The 21,627-nt window shown below is 41.2% G+C and overlaps 1 protein-coding gene across 3 annotated transcripts in view; it reads left to right on the forward strand.

The window, feature by feature from the left end:
* The window catches only part of SLC16A1 (solute carrier family 16 member 1), a 633,088-nt gene that overhangs the window by 362,639 nt on the left and 248,822 nt on the right, over positions 1–21,627 (forward strand). Inside the window, exon 1 of one of the 3 annotated variants that reach the window (XM_044076946.1) lies at positions 10,076–10,292. The exons of the other annotated variants lie outside the window; for them this stretch is intronic. The gene's annotated coding sequence lies outside the window, so the exon portion shown is untranslated. Of the gene's footprint in view, positions 1–10,075; positions 10,293–21,627 lie in introns of those variants that run through there. 3 annotated transcript variants of the gene reach the window in all.

A 21,627-nucleotide genomic window follows, 5' to 3' on the forward strand; every position in this document is an offset into this window, starting at 1 on the left:
TGTAGATTCCTGGACGACTTATGTTTCTTTTGAAAAGGCAGAAATGAGGAATTTGACACTTTTGTAGAATACATTAATGGGACAACTCACTTCCTCAAATTCACAAAGAATTTTGACTTTAGACAGGTATTTTATTTAGATGTTAACATAACAAAGACTGATGACAAATTTGTCTCTAAGGTATATAGAAAAGAGACATTTTCAAATACATATTTACATTTTTCTAGTTCCCACCCGTTTCATTATAAAAAAAGTGTTTTGAAAGGACAACTAGTAAGAATATGTAGGATGACTTCAGAGGATGAAACTTTTGTTAAAGAATGTGAAACTCTGAACAGGATGTTTATGGAAAGAGGTTATCCGAAGGTACTATTTGAGGACATAATGAAAGAAGTTCTAGATGGGAGGAAAACTAGATTTGCACCTATACTAGGTAAGACGGACATAGTTGTTCCGGTTACACAGCCAGAAGTTCCTACAAAAGAGGGTTTTGTATCAGGTCTCACCATTACATATGACGGACAATCTAGTGTAGTGAGAAAAACTTTTGAAAACGAATGGATGAACTTTTCTAAAGTATCAGACCTTGGTCATATTTTCAAAAATGAAATTAAATTCATTTACAAGAAGGGTAGAAACATAAAAGGAATTTTAGAGAAGGGTTTTAGAGATGGGGCCGACAAGAGTAAGAAAAAAACAGGAGTTTTTAAATGTGGAGCCTGCAAGTATTGTGCATACTTAAAAATAGGAAACAGCTGCTATTTAGGTGCTAGAAAGAAAACCCTTACTTGCAAATCCTTTGTTAATTGTAATACAAAAGGGATAATTTATGTCGCCTTGTGTAAATGTTGCAATGCATTTTACGTTGGGAAAAGTGAAAGGCGAATTAAACAAAGGATTTATGAACACATATATGATATAAGAACACCAAGTGCCAATAATTCTCTGTATAAACACACCTTAACTTGCAAAGATTGTAGTTTTGAATTTTTTGTTGTGGAGGTGGTCCCTACAGATCAAGAGGTGGAATGTGGGAAACATTATTAGAATACAGAGAATTATACTGGCAAATAACTTTAGAATCCAACAAACATCCTGGAATTAATGATATGGTTTCATTAACACCTGTTTTGAAATTAAGAGCAGCTAAATTGTAACAATGTATAATTTAACATAGTAATACTGACTTTTATGTACTCTTGCTTTTCATTTATGAGATTAGTTTATTTATTTGCAATATTATTTTTCACCAGTAGAGTGAGTATTGTCTTCAAGTGTTGATTTTACCATTCATTTTTAAAAAATGTGTTTTTAACTGAGTATTTTAAAATATGTACTAATCTAAACCAAATGCAAAACAGTTTTACTTCCTACCTCTAAACTTATTTTAAACTATATTTATTAATTTTAAGCTTTGCACTTTGCACTTTGAAAATAGTACTTTTTTATTTACTTATCAATTAACTTTGTGGCAAATCAACCTTCAACTGCTATTGGTTGTGAGCATTTACTTAATTGTATTTAAGCACCAGATTACTGGAGTGACTTGTTATTTGTCTGAAGAAGGATTGACAAAACGTTGATGTGTTTATGTGTTTTACACTGCGTACTGTCTTGGTCTTCTGTGGATTGCTGTGGTGATTCAATACACCCAATTAAACCTTTATCTGTGCTCTTCGTTGTTGAACTGGTGCTTTCTTTTTGGTTATTAGTCAAGCAGGCACCTTCCTTTCTACTTTGGTATGCTGCAGTAATGCTGGGTGCATGGCATTCCTTTGGTACTGTGATTGGTCCTTTGGGGGGATAAAGTTGGCACTGAATCTGTCGGCCAGTATGTTGGCAATATCTGTTGGCCCAGTATAGGAGGTACCATTGTGCAGTAACTCAGAGCAAACCTGGGTATTGCCATGGAGATTCTTGATATAGCTGTAGAAGGGTTTGTGGTTGTTTTTAGTGTCTGTCGCAATTCTGCCTTCATAGCTGGCTTTAGAGGTTTTTATGAGGGATCTCAACTTTTTGTTGAGGCTAATAAGGGAGTTTTTTCCAGTCTTGGGACTTCACCTTTTTCTGCAACAGTTTCTTCCTTCTGTTGTAGAGTTTATTAATGGCAAGGGACCACCAGATTGGTTTCCTTTTTTTGGGGGAGAGTGTCTTGGTTCTTTTGGGTATGGCTAGTTCCATGCATAGGTATGAACCTATGAACCTATGTCTGTGTTCGTACAGTGCATTAGTGTATGATTCGGCAGTCATGCATCTATTTTTCCATTGACATGGGTGCCGTGAAGTTAGCCACCTCTGTTTTTACTAGCACAAACTCAGCTTTGGAGAAGTTTTTCATAATGGTTACCTTAGTGGGGGATGTGAGTGAGATGTGGATTTCCATGGTAATTAGTTTGTGGTCGGATCTAACCAAGGAGGAATTGACTATTGGTGTAGAGCAACGGTTGCTCATGTTAGTAATAACCAGGTCAAGGATGTTGCTTCCTCTAGTGGGGGTAAGAATGAGCTGGTCCAAGGCATTGTAATTGATGAATTCCAGGAAGCGTTGGGCCAGTGTATTGGTGCATGAGAAGTTTTCCCAGTCGATGGAGGGGTAGTTGAAGTCACCTAGTATGAGAGTTTGGGTTGGACCCTAATAGTTTCCAGGGTGCTTAGGAATGTGGAGTGAGAATCTTGGGACATGGTTGGGGACCTATAGCAGGCTATGACCTGAATCACTGTCTTACCCAATGTTAGTTGTACCTGAAGTATCTCAAATGCGTTATTTTGGGCTACTAGTCTGGAGGTGTGCATATCCTTTATGAATATGGAAACACCACCGCCTTTGGAGCTTCGGTCCATGTTCTGGGGCTGAAAGGTGTGGAATGAGTTATAGCCTGGTAGCACAGGGGTGCTTTCTGCTGCTTTAAACCAGGTCTCCGTTACAGCACAAATGTTGATGTTCTCCATTTTGAGGAGTTCTTCGAGCAAGTGCATCTTCTAGCGTTGAGCAGCATGTCCCTCAGATTGCATTTATTTATAGCTGTTATGGTGGTAATTTGGTCTTTGGAATATCGATTAAAAAAGGCACTATAGGGGTGGGAAGAGCCTTAGCCAGTATCCAGAAACCAGGGGTGACAGATGCAAGCCATCTCTGGCAAAGCATCGAGGTCTGTCAGTCATGTCATCCGAAGCAGACAGATACTGGATCCCCTTAGAATGACACCAGAAACTTAGCCAATTGCTGAAGTCAATCATTTTCTGCTTGCACTGTGGTATCACTCTGGGCGACGGTAAGATGCTGCTCAGGGCTAGGGTCATACCTGCCTGGGCCACATAATCCGAGAGCTCCTCCATGTCTCTTGTCATGTAGTCCAGGGAGGTGCATCTCAGCTCATTCCCACCCACATGGACAGTGACAGAGTCATACTTGTACTTGTGGAGTGACCTGAGTGCGTGTGTTATGTGTTGGATTCTGGTATCTGATAGACAGCTGACTGTTACCTTCTGCCTATTCAACCTAGTGAGTGGGACATCAGTATGCTTCTCTATCGAGTCACCTATGATTAGTGTATTGGGCAAGCTGTTTTGCATTAGGGGCTTAGGTTGAGGGGCACACTGTGTAAGTGAGCTATGTGTCTTGTGGTTTGTGCTGTGTTGTGGTGGTTGAGTGCGTTTTTGCCTTGGAGGTCTCTGCTGTTTGAGTAGATTTCTGTTGAGACCCTCTGCGAAGGTGGGTGTGTGGTTTGTGTTTTTATGTGAGAGCTGTGATGGTGGGTGTTCTGGATGACTATGTGTTGCATGTGGTGTGGTGCAGGTGTTGACCTTCTCCTCTTGACCAGCTATTCCGGTCTTGGCTTGAAAGTGCATGGCTTCCAATTTGGATATGTAAGTGCATTTTGCACAAGTCTGAATGTTGGGAGGTAAGAGGAGAGGGTTGTCTGTGTACATGAGTCAGTTGCTACACTGCCTCACAATGCCCAAGTTCACTAGGTTAATAGGAGACAGCACATGGAACTGACCTTTAGACATGCCGGGAGGGATGGTCATTATTACTAAGTACTGGAGCTGTTTCGTTATATAGTCCTTTTACAGGAAAAATGTCACCCAAGGTGTCCGAGTCTATTATAATGCTGGTCTCAGCACAGCTTCACTGTGTTGGGATACAATACTCCTTTGCTTCTTTTCTCATCAGAAGCAAAATGTTAGCATCAATTCCAAGAAGAGAAGCAGGCCATGGCCTGTTTGGTGATCCAAAGTCTTGCCCCAGATGATGCAAGAGTCTGCAAGCTTGTAGCCTTTTTCTGGTAGATGCCTCGAATAGCAACCAGACCAATCAGGTATGTTAAGCATAGGCACTCACTCTTCAACCAGAAAGAGTCAGGAATCAATGCACTCTGCTCCTAGTCTCACCATGATCAGAGTATAAGCACGGATTCCAAGCTGTCACCTGTAAAGCAGTTATTAAGCTTTCTGGTGATCGTCAGTCTCCAGGAAATAATGTATAGTTAAAAGCAGAATACAAGTAAAACACAGTGTAGAGAAAACAAATCACAGTATACAAAATAGAAAAAGGCAATAAAGTAATACAAAATATAACAAATAAAAAGCAAACAAACCTTTCCCTTACAGCAAACAGTAACAGAGTCTGGGTGAGCCTTTCCTGTGAATCACATATGTAAAAATAGCATGCACATATGTCCTTGGTAGAGAAAGGGATTTCTTCTTCCTCCTTGTCAGTTGATAACATGTTAACTGTAGTTGAGATTAGTGTTTTAATCTATATCAGAAACTGAAGTATCGACATGCATACACCGCGGACAAAATTGTATGTAAATAAGAATGTGGATACAGTATGGAAGGGAGACCACCTTCATTAACACCCAACTATCTACAAACATACTACAGACTGTGCTGAAATATTGCACATACTAATGTCACATATGAAGATGTTACAGTAATTAAGATGGAATGTGTCAAAGATGGATCATGGTTTCTGGTACATCATCTCAACATAGTGCAGAAAAGTTAAATCTTTGCTGCTTGTCCTGTTGAGGGATTAGCAAGAACATGGTATTGCTGTATAAACAACTGCATTTTAATTGTTTGGCAGTAAACAGACAAAGTGCTTCCCTGAACTTGCCTGGATTAAGATGGAATGAAGTGACACACAGGAACCTAACTGAAGGTAATGGTTTGTACACGGGTTGTTCTGCACTGAATAATGTTCTATCACTTCTACTAGAATTCCCTGGAAATGTTTGAAGTGTAGATGCATACTTGGTAATTGTACCAGAGATATATGGTAAGAAGACAAGCATTTCAGAGCTCTTTTTTAAAATCCTTGATGTGTAGTTGTGTGTATATATGTGCTTATGATTCTTTTCAGCTGATTAGTTATAATAATTATTTTTAAGTTTTTGGTCCCTCTTCTCCACTGCTGACTTCCGATCAAACTTGGTTGATCAAAATTATACCCATTTTTTTCACGTCTATTAGGTAGAGCTAAAAGCTAAACACGACTGTCTTGAGTTTATAATACAGTCTCTGCTGGTGATGAGTTATTTTCCTTATGTCCTAGAGTTCCTTCCTGGGTCATACTTGCTTTTTGACACTGTTCTACATGTTCTCCATTTCCTGGTTGTTGCTGGACCATTTGCAGCTTTTTCTTCAGTTGTTACCTGGATGTTAGCCTTCCAGCTCATCTTCTTAACTTGGTTGTCCACTACAAGGGAATGCAGTTTCAGAAAGAACCCTTATTCCTCACCCATGAGTGGAGAAAGCTCACAGCCTAGGTGTTGCATTCTCTTTAGCTGGTCCCATGACCCCTGGAGTGCTGTTTTAACTGGGGTCTCCACTGGTGTAGGTTGATATGGACCATCGCCTTAAATTGGTTATCATACTCTGCTTCAGAGAAGCTTTATTAGTCTTCAGAGGCTGAATGCCAAGTCCAAGTGCCATGCATTGACTGCTGTATTTTCCAGTGGGTGGAGAACTTCTTGATTCCAGTCCACCAGTCTCATGACAGCCTTGTGTCTGTGACCAGAATTTGCATTGTAGTCAGACAGCAGTGACAATGTTCAGTTTGTTTAGATTTTCACTAAGTAAATGGAGAATAGGATCAATTTACTTATAGTACCTGAATAACTATTTTTCCTGAGTAAGCACACAAATAGGTTTCCAAATAAAAAAAATGCAAAATCAATATTGAATTGTTCTTCAGTATCTTAGAGGAAAGATTCTATTAGTAAATGTTATTGCCTCAGAAATGTTGATTCATGTTCTACATTGGTCATTTAAGGTCAAGAGAAGATTTAACACAACAGTTATACAAGGCATTCTGAACTTGGTGTGGGCTTTAAATAGCAAGCTGGTCTGCATTACCGCAGCAGCCAACAGCCTTCTTACATGTGCATATCTCATGTCTTCTTACATGTGCTTGCCTCATGGCTGTGAAAACTGTGTAAAGTAATCCTCAAAATTAATTTCTGTACGCTTTTGAGAGGATTTTAGTCTTACCAGTGTGATGAAACAGTAGTTAGTTCCTGTCTGTGACGCAGCTACAATTAAAATGTGAATGACTACATTAAGAGCATGCGTTTTCAGATGTACTGGAACAGATGATTCATACAGGAAAGATGTGTAAAATACAAATGATTTACAAGAAAATGAAATAAGCCAGTGTGTACGTGCACAACCCACCCAGGAAACAGTAAACTCTTTTGTTCATGACTGGGTGCTGGAAATCATATTTAATATGGATAAGGTATTTTATGGACTGATTATTACTTCTAAAGATGTATATTAAAGAGCATGTTCATGTGTACTCTGTTAGAAAATATTCACTGCTAGCCTTTCTATTCTTGTCATTATGTAGATTTGTAATGTAGTACATACAGAATATGTCTAAAAATAACTATATCTAGTCTTTTGAAGTTTATTCTTGCTTTCTTAACAACTTTACTCTGGCTGTAATTTCCTTTTTGGCAGCCATACATTCAGATTTTTGTTTTTCCTGTACTCCAAGAATGTCAGTCCCTTAAAGGCCCTGTGGTATGCTTCAAGCAACATTCTTCCTTGTGTATCTGTAGTCACCTTACTTACTTCTTAAATGCAGTACCCAGCAGTTAAACATTTTTTATATTTACTTGACTTTTTTTCATGTAGTTTTATCATCTTACAAACTGTGTAGTTTGTTACCACAGTTCTGTAAACTGAAGTGTTACACCACAGTCTTCACATGGTATCTAGCTTTTCCATTCCATCTCCTATTCCAGATACTGCTGTTATGCTGTTCTGATTGTCTTTGCTCTGCTACTCCATTTTGCTCTCTAGTAGTATAGTTTTAGACCCCATCCAATTCTCATCACTAAATGCCTTATGAAGGCCCTAAATTGTTTAGTGCTGTGTTCCTCCTGTAACAGTGAATATGTCGAAGTTTGTGAGACAGGGTGGAGAGAATCTTTCTTTGAAGATCACAAATAAGATCTCTGTAGTCGTCTCTTAGCTTTTTCCCCAAGACTAGTAAATGCAGCCCATGGCTAAAGGAAGCATGATACCAAAGAGAAGGTGATGAGGTTCTAAAACACTGACTTTGGTAGTGTAGACCATCAGGGTATTCCTGGGATGCCATCAGGGTATTCCTGGGATGCCTGCAACACATAGAAGATGTGACATGGTAGCTGCACAGTGGTTGTTTGGAACTCTGTTTGGCAGTGGCAGCTCTCCGTCCTATTTATTGATAAATATTAAAGTTAGGAATTCATGAATCATTTTTGCAACATCTTTAGTATTTTGAAGGTCTCCCTTCCATTCTTTTATTCTGCATGTCCAGTAAAACTTCATACAACCACTTCATCATTCTTGGAGCATTTACTTTCCATAGCGCTGCAGTGGCTTGCCAGAGGAGCTTACTGGTATAGTTTTCTTTCTGTGTTGTAGTATCAAACCCACATATACACACACACACACACACACACACACACACACACACACACACACACACACACACACACACACACACACACATGCACACACACACTTTTTATCATCTGTTTACATGCTCTTAGTTTCATTTCTGTCGCTAATTACTGTCTTTACCAAACCAGATTGCCTTCATTTCCCACATTTTTTTTTAGTTTGGTTCCTGGTTGGGATGCCTTCTCTGTGGATTCTGCTTATCCTTCCTGTCTTTGTATAGTTTTTTTCCAAGGGCTCTGTTTTCATCCCACATTACAAAAACATGTGGTAAGTTTATTGGTGACTTCTAAGTTGCCCATTTGTGTGCGAGCATGCATATGTCATCTGAAAGAAAAGACAGGCAATATACTGCCGTTAACCCCCCAATTCTCTAGCAAACCGGATGGATGATGCAGCTGTTCTTGCCGTCAGTGGAGGAATCAGGTGCAACTCATATGCATGGTTAGATAGATGACATGTCATGGTAGCTTCCACAGAATAGTTTTTAGTTCTGGTCATCTAATGTATGGTGCTTTTTGAGAGTTCTTCTATCTGTGACCCCTAGCTTATAAAGGCCTAATTTTGGTTGTGGTGAGCTTCTCACAGCATCACCACTGTAAAAAGGGAAACATTTTTTTTTCCTAAGGATTTCCCTTGTACTGAGTGTGATGGTACCAAGGTGGAAAAAACCTGTCACCATACTAAGTTTTTCCTAATGCATCTGTGTGCATGATGACTTACCTTTCTGCGGTTCTGTATAACTGCGAAAGAAGTAAGTACACCGTACATAAACTGATCAATGATACAAAACAGTCTATCAAAACAAAAAAAAACAGACCAGTAATGTCAGGAAGAAAACTTTAATTCCACAGAGCTTTCAGGTTAAAAACCCTTCTTCAGTGTAACATCAGGAAGAAAACTTTAATTCCACAGAGCTTATTTTTTGTTTTGATAGTTCTGTTTACCCGGCCACCTTAAGCCCTGCTGTGGTGGCAAAGACCTTTAGCATTAAATTTTATCCTACCGTTCTTCTAGTGCCATCTGATATGGCCACCTTAATGTGCCTTAAGAATACCCTGCTGTAGTCGTATACATTTGCAATTGCTGCTTTATAATGCAAGGTCTTCATGAATCACAAGCAAGATTGGTGTTTAATTCATTTCACTGGCCAGGTAAATCTAACAGGGCTACTGAGTCCTCATCCTGGAAGCCCCTGGGAACATTGCTCCATCAGTATACAGAAGTATTCACCTATAAACACTGAAAACATTGTGCTTCTGTGATAATAACAGAGCACAGTGTAAATGGTGTATAATCTCATTAAATCCAAAAGTTAACTTTATATAAATATAGCTGGAAAGGGCTTGCTCTGGTCTAAAAACTCATGGTATCCTTAACTTCTTGACAAAGATTTGCTCTGTCTTTATCCTTAGCAGTTTTCTCTCAATTTAGCATTGCTAAGTCGTTATTTTATGTATATTTTCTCATTTTGTGGTAAAGACTTCATTTACTTTGTTTCATGCATCAGCATAGCTAATACGTTGTTTATTTCTTCTTAACTTGTAAGCTCTTTATAGATTCATAAATTAGTACTAGACTACGTACCCTTATGGGCCATTTTAAGCCTAGCCAATTACCCCATGTCAGAATCAAACCCTGCACCTTGTGTCTATATGGTAAACACCTTAACCATTATGCCAACCTCCCACCCTCAACTTGCTAATTCTGCAAGTCTAACATTGGGACATTTTAGCTCTTCAGAAAATATAGACCTCCTCACATTTTTGAGCTTCACTAAAGTATCCTTCCATTCTCATTCATGCCTGTTCAGCAGACATGGATTATTGTGTGACAGTTGCATTTTGTAGTCTGACAAGAATGTTCCACATGGGTGTTCCTAGTGCTGCTGGTATTATCTTTGCAGTGTATGACGAATGCTTCTAATTCTAAGTTTGGAATTCAGAGCAACTTCAGTCATTTCAACACACAGACACACACACACACACACACACACACACACACACACACACACACACACACAGAAACACACACACCCTCTGCAGACATTGCGTTTGTGATTAGTCAGGGCTTCCCTTACGTAAGATGCCTTGTTGCACTTCATGAACTTTTAACATGAGTAAGCAGTTTTCTGAGATCTCTTGGACACTTACAGAACAGCAGCTCAACTGAAAAGAGGTATTAGCTGTGATACGTTTCCAAAACTAACACCCAGATCCAATGAGAACTTTATGCGTTAATGGACAGCTACCATTTTTAACATGAATTTTTTGTTTGTTTCGTTTTTGGAAAAACTTGTCAGCAGTGAATGGAAGAGCAGATACATCTGTCATTGTGTGAGTAGCATTAAAACGTAATCTATTCTGTTGTGCAGAATACAGATTGTAGAAACATTTACAGTATCAGCCGGTGGCTTGAATGTGCACGATAATTGCTATCAATTTAAACTTTGTAAATGTGCTTCCTTGATTGGTACCTCGTACATTTTTATGGTTACCTTCTGATTTTTTATAATTTGTTTTACTGCTAATATATCAGGCTATCAAGTAATGTTAAAGAACTGGATAAGCAAGCTGGTGTAAAAGGTCTCCCACTGTGCTTAAAAACAGAACTTTCCTTTAGGATTTGTATCAGAATGTTTAGTATGTGCACTTAAACAATAAGATTTATTTTATGTGTACACATGTGTGTGTTTTTCTCTAAGTAAAAGGGATGCATGGACAAAGTTTCTTACTGAGGTTTTTAACTTTTTGTAATATTTTTCCTTTTATAAGAAGAATAAGAACGTATGTAATTTACGACAGAGGAATAAGAACAGAAGTAATTTACAGTTTCAAGTATTATGCAATTAATTGTACATTCTTTCAGTGCTACTTTAATGACATTAGTTTAAATTTTGATAAGCAGGTCTAATTAAATTTAACTAAGCAATGGTTCAGTGGTTAGCATTGTCGCCTCACAGCAAGATGTTCTCCGGTTCGATTCATAGGTTCATAGGTTGGTACTAAGCTATCGGCCCTAGGGCCTATGCAAGCCTAGCCATAACAATTCCCTGGCTATTTCTTCCCGCAGTATTTACTTCCTTGGACCCCTGTCTAGCAGGACAACTGACATGATCCCCGGGGTGAATTTCCTATCTCCCATCCAATCGTCAAGGTTCCTTCTGAAGAGGGCCAAAGAGGCGCTCTGCTTGACATGTATGGGCCGTCTATTCCAGAGTCTGGGGAGTCTCTGGGTCAGGAATCTATCCCTCCAGCATGTTTTGTTCATTGTGATGACAAGGTTTAGATCCCTGGACCATGTGGCTCTGAAGGATTGGGATTTCTTTAAGTGTAGCATGTTTAGCAGCTCTGGGTTTGACATGGCGTTGTATATTAAGCAGAGATCGCGTCTGAGTAGAGTATATGCGTTCTGAGTAGATGATATGCGACAGAGTATAGCTGGAGTTTTTTAGACGGTCAGCATAAGGCATCTACTTTAGGCCTGTGATTCTTTCAGTGAGGTATTTCTGTGGCCTTTCCAGTTGTTGCAGATGTCTTGAGATGTACATACCAAATGGGCCGTTGTATTCTATAATGGGTCTAATGAGGGATGAGTACAGTGGGACAATGACCTCCTTTTTTCTGGATGAAAAGCCCTTAGTGATGAGGTGTGCCACATAGAAGGATTTCCTGACTGTTGTGGTGATGTGGTTATCGAAGGTGAGGCCACTGTCCACCTGTGTCCCTAAGTCTTTTATTGCACTTTTGGTGTTTAGTGTACTGCCACCTATGTGGTAATTCATGGGTACATGTTTTTTCCCAAAGGGGATAACTATACATTTCTTGGCATTGAGCTTGAGCCTATGGCTCTGGCATCAAGCATCTCTTTCTGTAAGGCTCTTTTGTAGACTATCCACATCATTTGGGGATTCAATAATGGCTCCCAGTTTGCAGTCATCTGCAAACTTTGTTAGCCAGAGTCCCTTAGTGTTGGCCTGTACTTCAGAGAAGTAGATGCCAAATAAGAGCGGCCCCAGGACTGAACCCTGAGGTACTCCACTTGTCACTTGTCTGGAGCTGGATTTGGAGTTGGCTACTTTTACAGTGTGGGTTCTGTCAGTAAGCCAGTTGGCAACCCATTGAGTGATGTAGGGATTAATGCCCAGCTTAGTACGTTTATCTATGATTCCAGAGTGGGGGATGGTGTTGAAGGCCTTGGTGAGGTCCAGATAGGCTGCGTGGGACCACCTTACCCTCGTCCACAGCTCTGGAGATTGATTCGAAGAAGTCAGTCAGGTTCAGGAGACAAGATCGGCCCTTCACAAACCCAAACTGGGTGGGGTCCAGTGTTTGAAGGTTGCCAATGTCTTTGCTTATAAGTTCCATGATAATACGTTCCATGGCCTTGCAGATCAGGCTTGTCAGACTGATGGGGCGGTAGTTCCCAGGATCCAAGGTAGATCCCCCCCTTGTGGAGTGGGATAACTGTAGCTGTGTGCCATACAGTGGGCATGAAGCCTGAGGTGAGGCTATGATTAAACATGACACTTAGGTGAGGTGCCAGTTCATTTTGTAGTTCATGTAGTACACAGCCTGGGATGTCATCTGGTCCCATGGATGCTGTATTCTTAGCTTTGGAGAGTGCGTTTTTTACCTGTGTGGTCATTATTACCAGAATTTGGCAATCTTTCAGTATTGAGATGGGCCCTTTAGGGGTGAGGGGGGGTGAAGTTGGCACTGAATCGTTCTGCCAGGATATTGGCAATATCCTTGGGATCGGTATATTTAATGCCATTCTATTGTAGCTCAGAGCAGATCTGAGCATTGCCATTTAGATTCTTGACATAGCTATAGAATGCCTTGTGGTTGTCTTTGTAATCTTTGGCAATTTTATTTTCATAACTAGCTTTGGAGGATTTTATGCGGGATCTCAGCTTCTTACTGAGGCTGGTAAGGGGAGTTTTTTGTATCCTGGAATTTTCCTATTTTCTGCAACAGTTTCTTCTTTTTGTTGTAAAGTTTGTTTATGGCAGGGGACCACCAGATTGGCTTCCTTTTTTTTGGAGGAGTGCATCTTGGTTCTATTTGGGATGGCACGATTCATGCATGAGTGGCTGTGCTTGTACAGTGCCTTAGTGTAGGATTCATCAGTCAAACTTTCAGTTCCCGTCTGCATGGGTGTCATGAAGTTTGTCACTTCTGACTTGAGTAGCATGATGGCTTTGGAGAAGTTTCTTATGCAGGTTTCCTTACTATGGGGTGGGGAAGGGATGTGGATGTCAAGGGTGATTAGCTTATGGTCAGACCTGACCAACGAGGGGGGTGACCATAGATTCGGAGTATCGATTTCCCATGTTGGTAATGACCAGGTATAGGATATTGGAGCCCCTGGTGGGACTATGAATTTGTTGATCCAGGGCATTGGTATTTACAATTCCAAGAACCATTGGGCAAAGGTGTTGGTACAAGAGTAGTTTTCCCAGTTAATGGCAGGGTAGTTGAAATCACCCAGTATTAGGGTACTTGGTTGTATCTTAATATTTTCCAGCATGTTTAGAAAAGCTGGAGTGCCCTCTGTGCAGAGTCTGCATGTCCTCCCCTCTGTCAAGTGAATTTAAAGACATGCAGGTAGGTGCAAGCGTGTGTGGGTGTACCTTCTTTGAAGGTTGGGTGCCGGGCTGGCAACTCGACACCGTAAAAATTCATTGCCAGTCATTAGCAGACTGGAGTTCCACTGTGGCAACCCCTAACTGGGAAAAGCCAAAAGAAGGCAATCAGCCCTAAAACAGCTTCATAATATCAAGTATCATTTGCACATTCTTATTTTTTTCTGTGATGCATCCTTTTGATGTCACAATCATTTTCTCCCACTTTCCTATAGACTCTCAGCTCCTATCCAGATATCTCGAGCTCACATTAGAGCTAAACAGAGGGGCTGCCACCCAGGCAGCCATGAAGGGAGATAGGTCTCTTTTTGTCCCACCTTGTACCAGAACCACCATTTTGCCAATGTCTAAAAAATGTAACTGAGATATGTCAGTACTAAAGCTGCCATCTTGTCAGGTACCAAGCACATCTCCTAAAAATAATAATAATTTTAATACATTTCTAAAATAATAATATTAATATTTAAAATGCATTGTTGATTTTGTACCTTTGTCTTCAGTGTTTTAGCTCTGTTTCACAGTGTGAAAAGTTGCTTGCACTATCTCGATTTGAAGAACAGTTAAGAAAGAATTTTTTGTGCAAGAGTTTGTGTAATGGTGGGCATTTGTGTGCATGTATGTTCAATTAGTAGTGGGTGGGGAGTTCACTGCACCTTCCAGAAGGATTTTTTTATATTTCTGCTGTTAAGCAAAGTGTATTTTTTATAAATTCACGTTCTATAATGTTGTCTTGCAATTTCCCAGAGACAAAAGGGATCCAGTAGAAATGAGCAAATGTGTATGTTAGCATGCTAACATGTAAAACTTAGCAGCAAATTACAAAATACAGATGAAACTCTTTTGACATATTTGCTTTCCCTTTAATAAATGATACCAGCACTTTTTATGAATGTATGTATTTTTGAAAGCACTTCCAGTCTAGGAAAACAGTGAGATTAATATGGGCAAATATGTGCTTGAATTTTGAGATACACATGCAGTGTAAAACAACACCAGATGGCTATTATTTATATTTACGGATTTTTTTAATGCAGAAACATCATGATGTTCATGTGATTTTTGTACCCTTAGTTTCCCCTGCAACTTATAAAAAGTAGTAATTTGTTCCCATTTCTCTCAATGCCTCATGTATTGCAGGATAATAATAATAATAATAATGCCTGTTTGTTAACCATGTAGACCCACTGGACAAACAGTCCTTTTTGTGGGGTGACCTGGGACCAATGTCTGGTGAAGTGATCTGTTCAAGGTCACACTGTAAGCAAATGAAGACTGAAGGAATCATACTCTGTACTACAGGAATTACAGCTCGCAACCTCCACCTCAGGGCAAACTGCCAGGTGTCATAGTATGTATGACACCTGCAGAAGTAAGGAGTATTGGGAAGTGAAAAACCACTAAAGTTGTATCCGTCTATCATCAGACTATAAGTTTCACTAAATGTGGATGTTTTCATTTTTAATACTAGTAACAATAAACTCGACAGTCCATGTTACCCTATATTTGACATTAAAATAAGGATATTAGGTCATTACTGTATACTGCTACTATTAATGTAATTTAAAAGGAAACATTTCCAGCACAATACTTACATAATGATATCCCAGCTGTATAGCTTAATATTTGCTAGCCTAGCAATTGTCATATCACCTTTAGTATTTTAATGATATATAGTCTTTTAAAAGGGAGACAGCTGCGGTGGTGCATCGGTAGAGTTGTTTGCCTCACAGCAAGAGGTTCTCCCGTTTGATTCTCGGCTTGGGTTGGGAGTTCCTTCTGTGTGGAGTCTGCATGTCCTCCCTGCGGTCGAGTGGGCCATTCGAAAGACATGCATTGAATGGGCGTGCCTTCGTTGAAGGTTGGGTATCGGGCTGGCAACTTGGCACCATAAAAAACAACTGCCAATCATTAGCGGACAGGAGTTCCGCTGTGGCAACCCCTAACCGGGAAAAGCCGAAAGACAAACAACAACATAGTCTTTTAAAAGGGGATACCTAAGTCTGTGCAGTCAGAGAGGATCAATTACTCAAGACTGTAAAGAAACAATTCATTTTGCTTTTATGTATCCACTCTTTACTGTTCCACTATTCACTGTCAGAGGTAAGAACTTTTACCCTAATGTTGTAAAATCAGTGATAGGTGTTGCACCTTTAATTCTTCATACTGCAGTAACCGCTCTAGAATTTCTACCGGCTCAAGTTTTGTCAGTAACTGGTGCATACTTGACGTCATGCAATTTGTAGACTCATGCTCATAGAAAAGTATGCAGATGTTCTTCGTGTTTCACTGTTGCAGTCATTACATATGGGTAATCCTGCTGGCAGGTTGCCCTCAGTTGGCCTGATTTCCAAAGTCTTGGGTCCTGCGTCGGCTGTCGTCACCCCTTCCCTGACGTCAAGTCATCAGGGGTATAAAAGAAGCAGCCGACGCCATTTTCTTCAGTCTTTCTTGCCGCATGGTACCCGAAGCAGAAGCAGTTCGCAAGTGCCAGTCGGCCGACTCCTGAGATTTTCGAGTTCGAATTTCAGATCCGAAGTCTTCTATAAAGCTAAGTACCCTGTTGGGGAAATTTTTTCTTGCTCCAGAACGGATGTCAGAAAAAGTTAATAATTGTATTTCTTGTGGGAAGCAAATACCTCATAAGGACTTTCATTCTTACTGTATTCCTTGCCTAGGCCCTGATCATAACTTTCTGGGTTGTCGGTTTTGTGCTAGATTTAACCAACGCACTATTAAGCGCCGGTATGATTTTGCTTTAAATTACTTTAGATGCAGGTTTAATTATCCAGAAATGTTGTCGGAAAGCCATCCAACTACCGGAGTTCATAAAAAAATGCAAAGAAAAAGAAAAAGAAAGACAGTAGAGGCCCAAAACCAACAACGAAGCTTCTCCTAAGCCAGTCGCTGGTTCACCGGTTCTCAGTGAGGCACTTTCGCAGCCCCTGACGATCGCTACTTTAGAGTCGCAGGCTGCTACCGACTCCCACGTGGAGTCGGTCATGCCGCTGGAAACTCAAGGTATTGGAGCCTCGGACGCTAATCCTTCAGATGGGTCCGGAGCCGCTGAGCAGGCACCGGCTTCTGAGGGTGTATTTAGACCCAAACATCTATATATTAAACCGACTTCAAAGACAAAGACTAAAGCACCTTCAAAGGCAAAGAATCAAACTCAAGAGCCACGTGAACAGGCCTCCATGCCCAAAAAACAGATGCCCAAAATGGCTGAAGACTTGATTACCTTGATCAGGGGTTCCCATCCCCCTCCTGATAAGCGGCCTAGGCAAGAGACTGACTATGAATCTTCAGATCAGGTTTCCATTTCTTCTGATTCCTCTTCTGATCAGGAATATTCTCCCCCCCCCCCCCCATGAGGATTCTGATGCTGAAGACTCCATACCTTCAGCTTCTCCTCCTGAGGACTATTCTTTTGGGGAAACCTTACATACCATGAGGGAGCATTTCCACTGATAGAGCCAAGATTTTTCAGAATCTAAAAAGAGGCTCAGGGATTTCTTGTTACTACCTCAGCACAAGCCACTAGCCATCCCGCCTGTGTTAGACATTGTAGATGATGCGTTTTCGGAGTCTAGCCTTACCCCTGACTCCTTGCCTCCAGCTCCTGTTAAGCCTGACAGATGTTACAAGGTTCCTGACTCAAATAAATTCCTTTTTAAAAACCCTGCTGCAGACCCAGAAACTGTTTCTCGTGGTCCCAAGGGAGTTAAGGCTTCCGCTGCATAAAACCCTACCCCTTCTGACAGGGATTCTAGGGCACTGGATAGATGGGGAAAAAGGTTTACACATCTGCTACCTTGGCTATAAGGGCCTTAAACTGTCCGTTTCATATGCTCAAATATCAGCAACATCTCATGGCATTGCTTAAACAGAAAATGTTGTTAAACTCTGAATGTGCCGAAAACAAGGAAATGCAGGATATATTGCATGCAGCTGGACAAGTTGGAAAGCATACTTTGCAATGTGGTTTTGATTCCTTAGAGGCCTCCTGCAGGGCCGCAGTTACAGGTTCTGTAATTAGAAGACATTCTTGGTTAAAGGAACAAAATCTGCCTGCTCATGTTAAAGTTAAATTATTAGATGCACCTTTACAGCATGATACTTTGTTTGGTGTTAAGGCAGAAGAGGTGTTAAAGAAAATGGAGAACAAGGCTAAATCTATGCAAACGGTCAAAGATTTCTTACAAGTACAGCCGCCTAGGTTTAGTAGACACTGGCCAACAAAGAATTGGTCCTTTCCTGTGTCAGACAGATCTCAAAGGGTCAGACCCAAACACCCTAGAGGCAGATCCCAGGTGCAAGGTTCATACAGGTCAAAGCAATGGGGTGCTTCTACCTCCAAAAGTGGAGAAGACAAATCACAACCTTACAGGAAACAGTCCCAATGACTTCCCTCTGCCTGCACCAAGCACTTATTTCCTGGCTGCACCCTTAGGGGGAAAATTAGCACTTTTTTCTCAAAATTGGCGCATTATAACCCAGGACAAGTGGGTTCTAAATATCGTGACGCAAGGCTACAAGTTCCATTTCTATACCCTGCCAAAGGCAAACGGCTGGCAAGATCTGCCAAAAAATCAATGGGCAGAGGCACAAAAACAAGTCTCATCCCTCATGGACATGAGGGCCATTCAGCAAGTGCCAGAGCAAGAGCGGGGACAAGGATTTTACTCAAGACTGTTCTTGGTACCCAGAAAGGACAAGGCCTGGAGGCCAGTACTGGACCTATCGATTCTGAACACATTCCTAGATATACTAAAATTCAAAATGTTGACTTTGCAGCAACTTCTGCCCATGCTGGGCAAGAACGCTTGGCTTGTAACTTTAGACCTAAAAGAGGCATACCTGCATGTCCCAATCAGACAAATATGCAGAAGTTACCTCAGATTCAAGGCTAGCTCAATGCATTACCAATTCTCTGCACTGCCCTTTGGCTTATCTACTGCGCCCAGGGTCTTCACAAAATGCCTGGCACAGTAATTGCATTTTGCAGACAAAAAGGAATTCAAATATATCCCTACTTGGACAACTGCCTAATTCATGCAGAGAACAAAGACTTTCCTCTAAAGCATCTGGCGTTTGTAAAAGATTACTAATTGGCCTGGGGTACACAGTAAACAAAAAGAAATCAAAACTATTGCCCTCTCAAGAGATAATATTCTTGGGTGCAAGCTTAAATACAACTGCCCAGATGGCTTATCTCATGCCAGAAAAACAAAAGCAACTGACTACTTACTTTGAGAAATTGGCAACACAAACCCACTTATCTGCAAGGAAAATCCTGCAGGCCTTAGGTTTCATGGCATCCTGCATTCTACTAATTCCATATGCCAGACTGCATATGAGGAAACTACAATGGTATCTAAAAAGTGTTTGGACTCAGCATTGCCACAGCCTGGAGAAAGTAATTCCACTCATTACCTGCCTGCAACAGGAGTTTCGATGGTGAGCGGAAACCTGTCTACACAACAAGGGTCTGTCATTCAGTTTACCCACAGCCAGACAGACACTGACAATGGATGCATCAGATTATGCCTGAGGGACCCATATGGCAGGAAAAGGTATTCAGGGCACATGGCCTGCAAACCACATGCATCTTCACATCAATCAAAAAGAGATGCTAGCTGTTCAAAATGCTCTGACAGCTTTCAAGGACCTGCTTTATCCAGGACAGTTACTGATAAAGACAGACAACACTATGGTCATGTGGTACATAAACAAGCAGGGAGGTACACATTCCTACCCCCTCTGCAGACAAGCAATGACCTTATGGGACACAGCATTGGCTTTTCAAGTTCACCTGCAAGCACAATTCCTGCCAGGAAAAACAAATACTCTGGCAGACGAACTAAGCACAAACCTCATGGATCCCCACGAATGGAAACTGGATCCACAAGTCTTCAGCATGATAATAAGGAAATGGGGATGCCCAGACATAGATCTATTTGCCTCCCCTCACAACTGCCAATTACACAGATTTTGCACAAGGATTTATCACAAGCAAGCATGGAAAGTGGACGCCCTATCGTTCAGCTGGAAAAATCTAACAGTATATGCTTTTCCCCCTCTGCCCCTCCTTCCCAGGGTACTCCCAAAGGTCAGACAAGAGAAGCCAAAAATGATACTGATTGCACCAGACTGGCCACGCCAGCACTGCTACCCAATCCTAAAGAGCTTGTCTCAAGGTCCAGCATGGATATTGCCTCAAACTTCTCACTTGCTGACCCAACAAAACAATCAGAGCCTGCACAGCCAACTCAGGACCTTAAATCTGGCAGCATGGCGGATAATGTAGCCATTCAGAACACTCCTCTTTCAAAGCTGTTATGGATGTTATCTTGAAGGCCAGGAGGCCCAGTACCAGACAATCTTGGAGGCCAGGAGGCCCAGTACAAGACAATCTTATGGAAAAAAATGGAAGAGATTCTGTGCTTGGAACCAGGAACAAGGCATTGACACGTGTGTTCCAAATATCCCTCAGATTTTATAATACCTAACTGAGATGCTGGACAAAGGCCTTTCTTTCTCATCTATTAAGATTCATGCTTCTGCCATTTCAGCCCATTACAATACAGAACCACCTATGTTTCCTGATCCTTTAATAAAGCAGTACTTCAGAGGGGCCAAGAACATTAGGCCTCCAAGGAGAGCACTAACTCCAGCCTGGGACCTCAATTATGTTTTGGAAAAACTCACACTGCCTCCTTTCGAGCCAGCATCAACAACAGATATAAAATTCTTATCCTGGAAAACAGCTCTGCTACTAGCAATAACCTCTGCAAGGCGAGTCTCGGAGTTACAAGCAGTCATGGCTGTGGAACCCTTCATCATGTTTCATCCAGACAGGGTTTCTCTGAGGACAAACCCTACATTTATGCCTAAGGTAGTGTCCAGTGTGGCCCTCAACCAAACCATTCACTTGCCTACCTTTTATCCAAATCCACAGAACAAGGGTGAGAAAATTCTGCATTCTTTGGACATACACAGGCAGTTGTGCTTCTGCTTGGACAGAACTAAAGCTTTCAGAAAGCCTGAGCAACTTTTAGTGTCATATGCTGCAGGATCACAAGGAAAGGCCATCTTAAAATAGACTATTTCTAAATGGATAGGCCACTGCATCCGTTTCTGCTATTTTCAACATGGCAAATCAGTGACTAAGGGCATTAGGCCTCATTCCACCAGAGCAGCAGCCACTTCAGCAGCCTTCCTCAGAGGAGTACCAACCAAAGATATCTTAGAGGCTGCAACTTGGAGTTCAGTGCACACCTTCACAAAGCACTACCACTTACCTTTTTACTCTAAGTCCAGAGCAGGCTTTGCCACTGCAGTTCTGCAGGGCCTCATAGCCTCTTCTAATCCTATTTAGCCCAGCCACCCATCCTCAGCTTTGGGATTCGACCCAAGAGTAATGACTGCAACAGTGAAACACGATGAACATAGTACAGTTGTGTACCTACCATAAATGTAGATGTTCGAGTGTATTCACTGTTGCAGTCCAGGTTACCCACCCACCATCCCCCTTTTCTTTGCTGGGGCTTATCTGCACTTCTCTATCCTATACAACCTATTTGGTGTATTTGCTTGTAGATGAAGGAAATATTATTTTTGTGCATGCATACTTATTGGCATATTTTACAGCCTACCAATTTGGGGGCACCTGACATCTAGGGCAAGAAAAGCTGATGGAATGGTGTCAGCTGCATGTTTTATACCCCTTGCGCACTGACGTCAGGGAAGAGGCGACAGCAGCCGACGCCAGACCTAGACTTTGGAATTCTGGCCGACTGCGGGTAGCCTGCCAGCAGGATAATCCAAGAGTAATGACTGCAACAGTGAATACACTCAAACATCTACATTTATGGTAGGTACACAACTGTACTTTAGTTACCTGTCAAAAACAAACATTTTACAACACAGTAGAAGGTAACTCCTTTTGTAACTCACCCCCCAAACTAACCACAAATTATTTCACTGTCCATCTTGCCCATTCTGCAGTTTATTACACTTTGATG

Source organism: Protopterus annectens, chromosome 7.part0 (assembly GCF_019279795.1).
Source record: "Protopterus annectens isolate FY-2018-M chromosome 7.part0, PAN1.0, whole genome shotgun sequence".
In the NCBI taxonomy this organism is placed as follows: Eukaryota; Metazoa; Chordata; order Ceratodontiformes; family Protopteridae; genus Protopterus; species Protopterus annectens.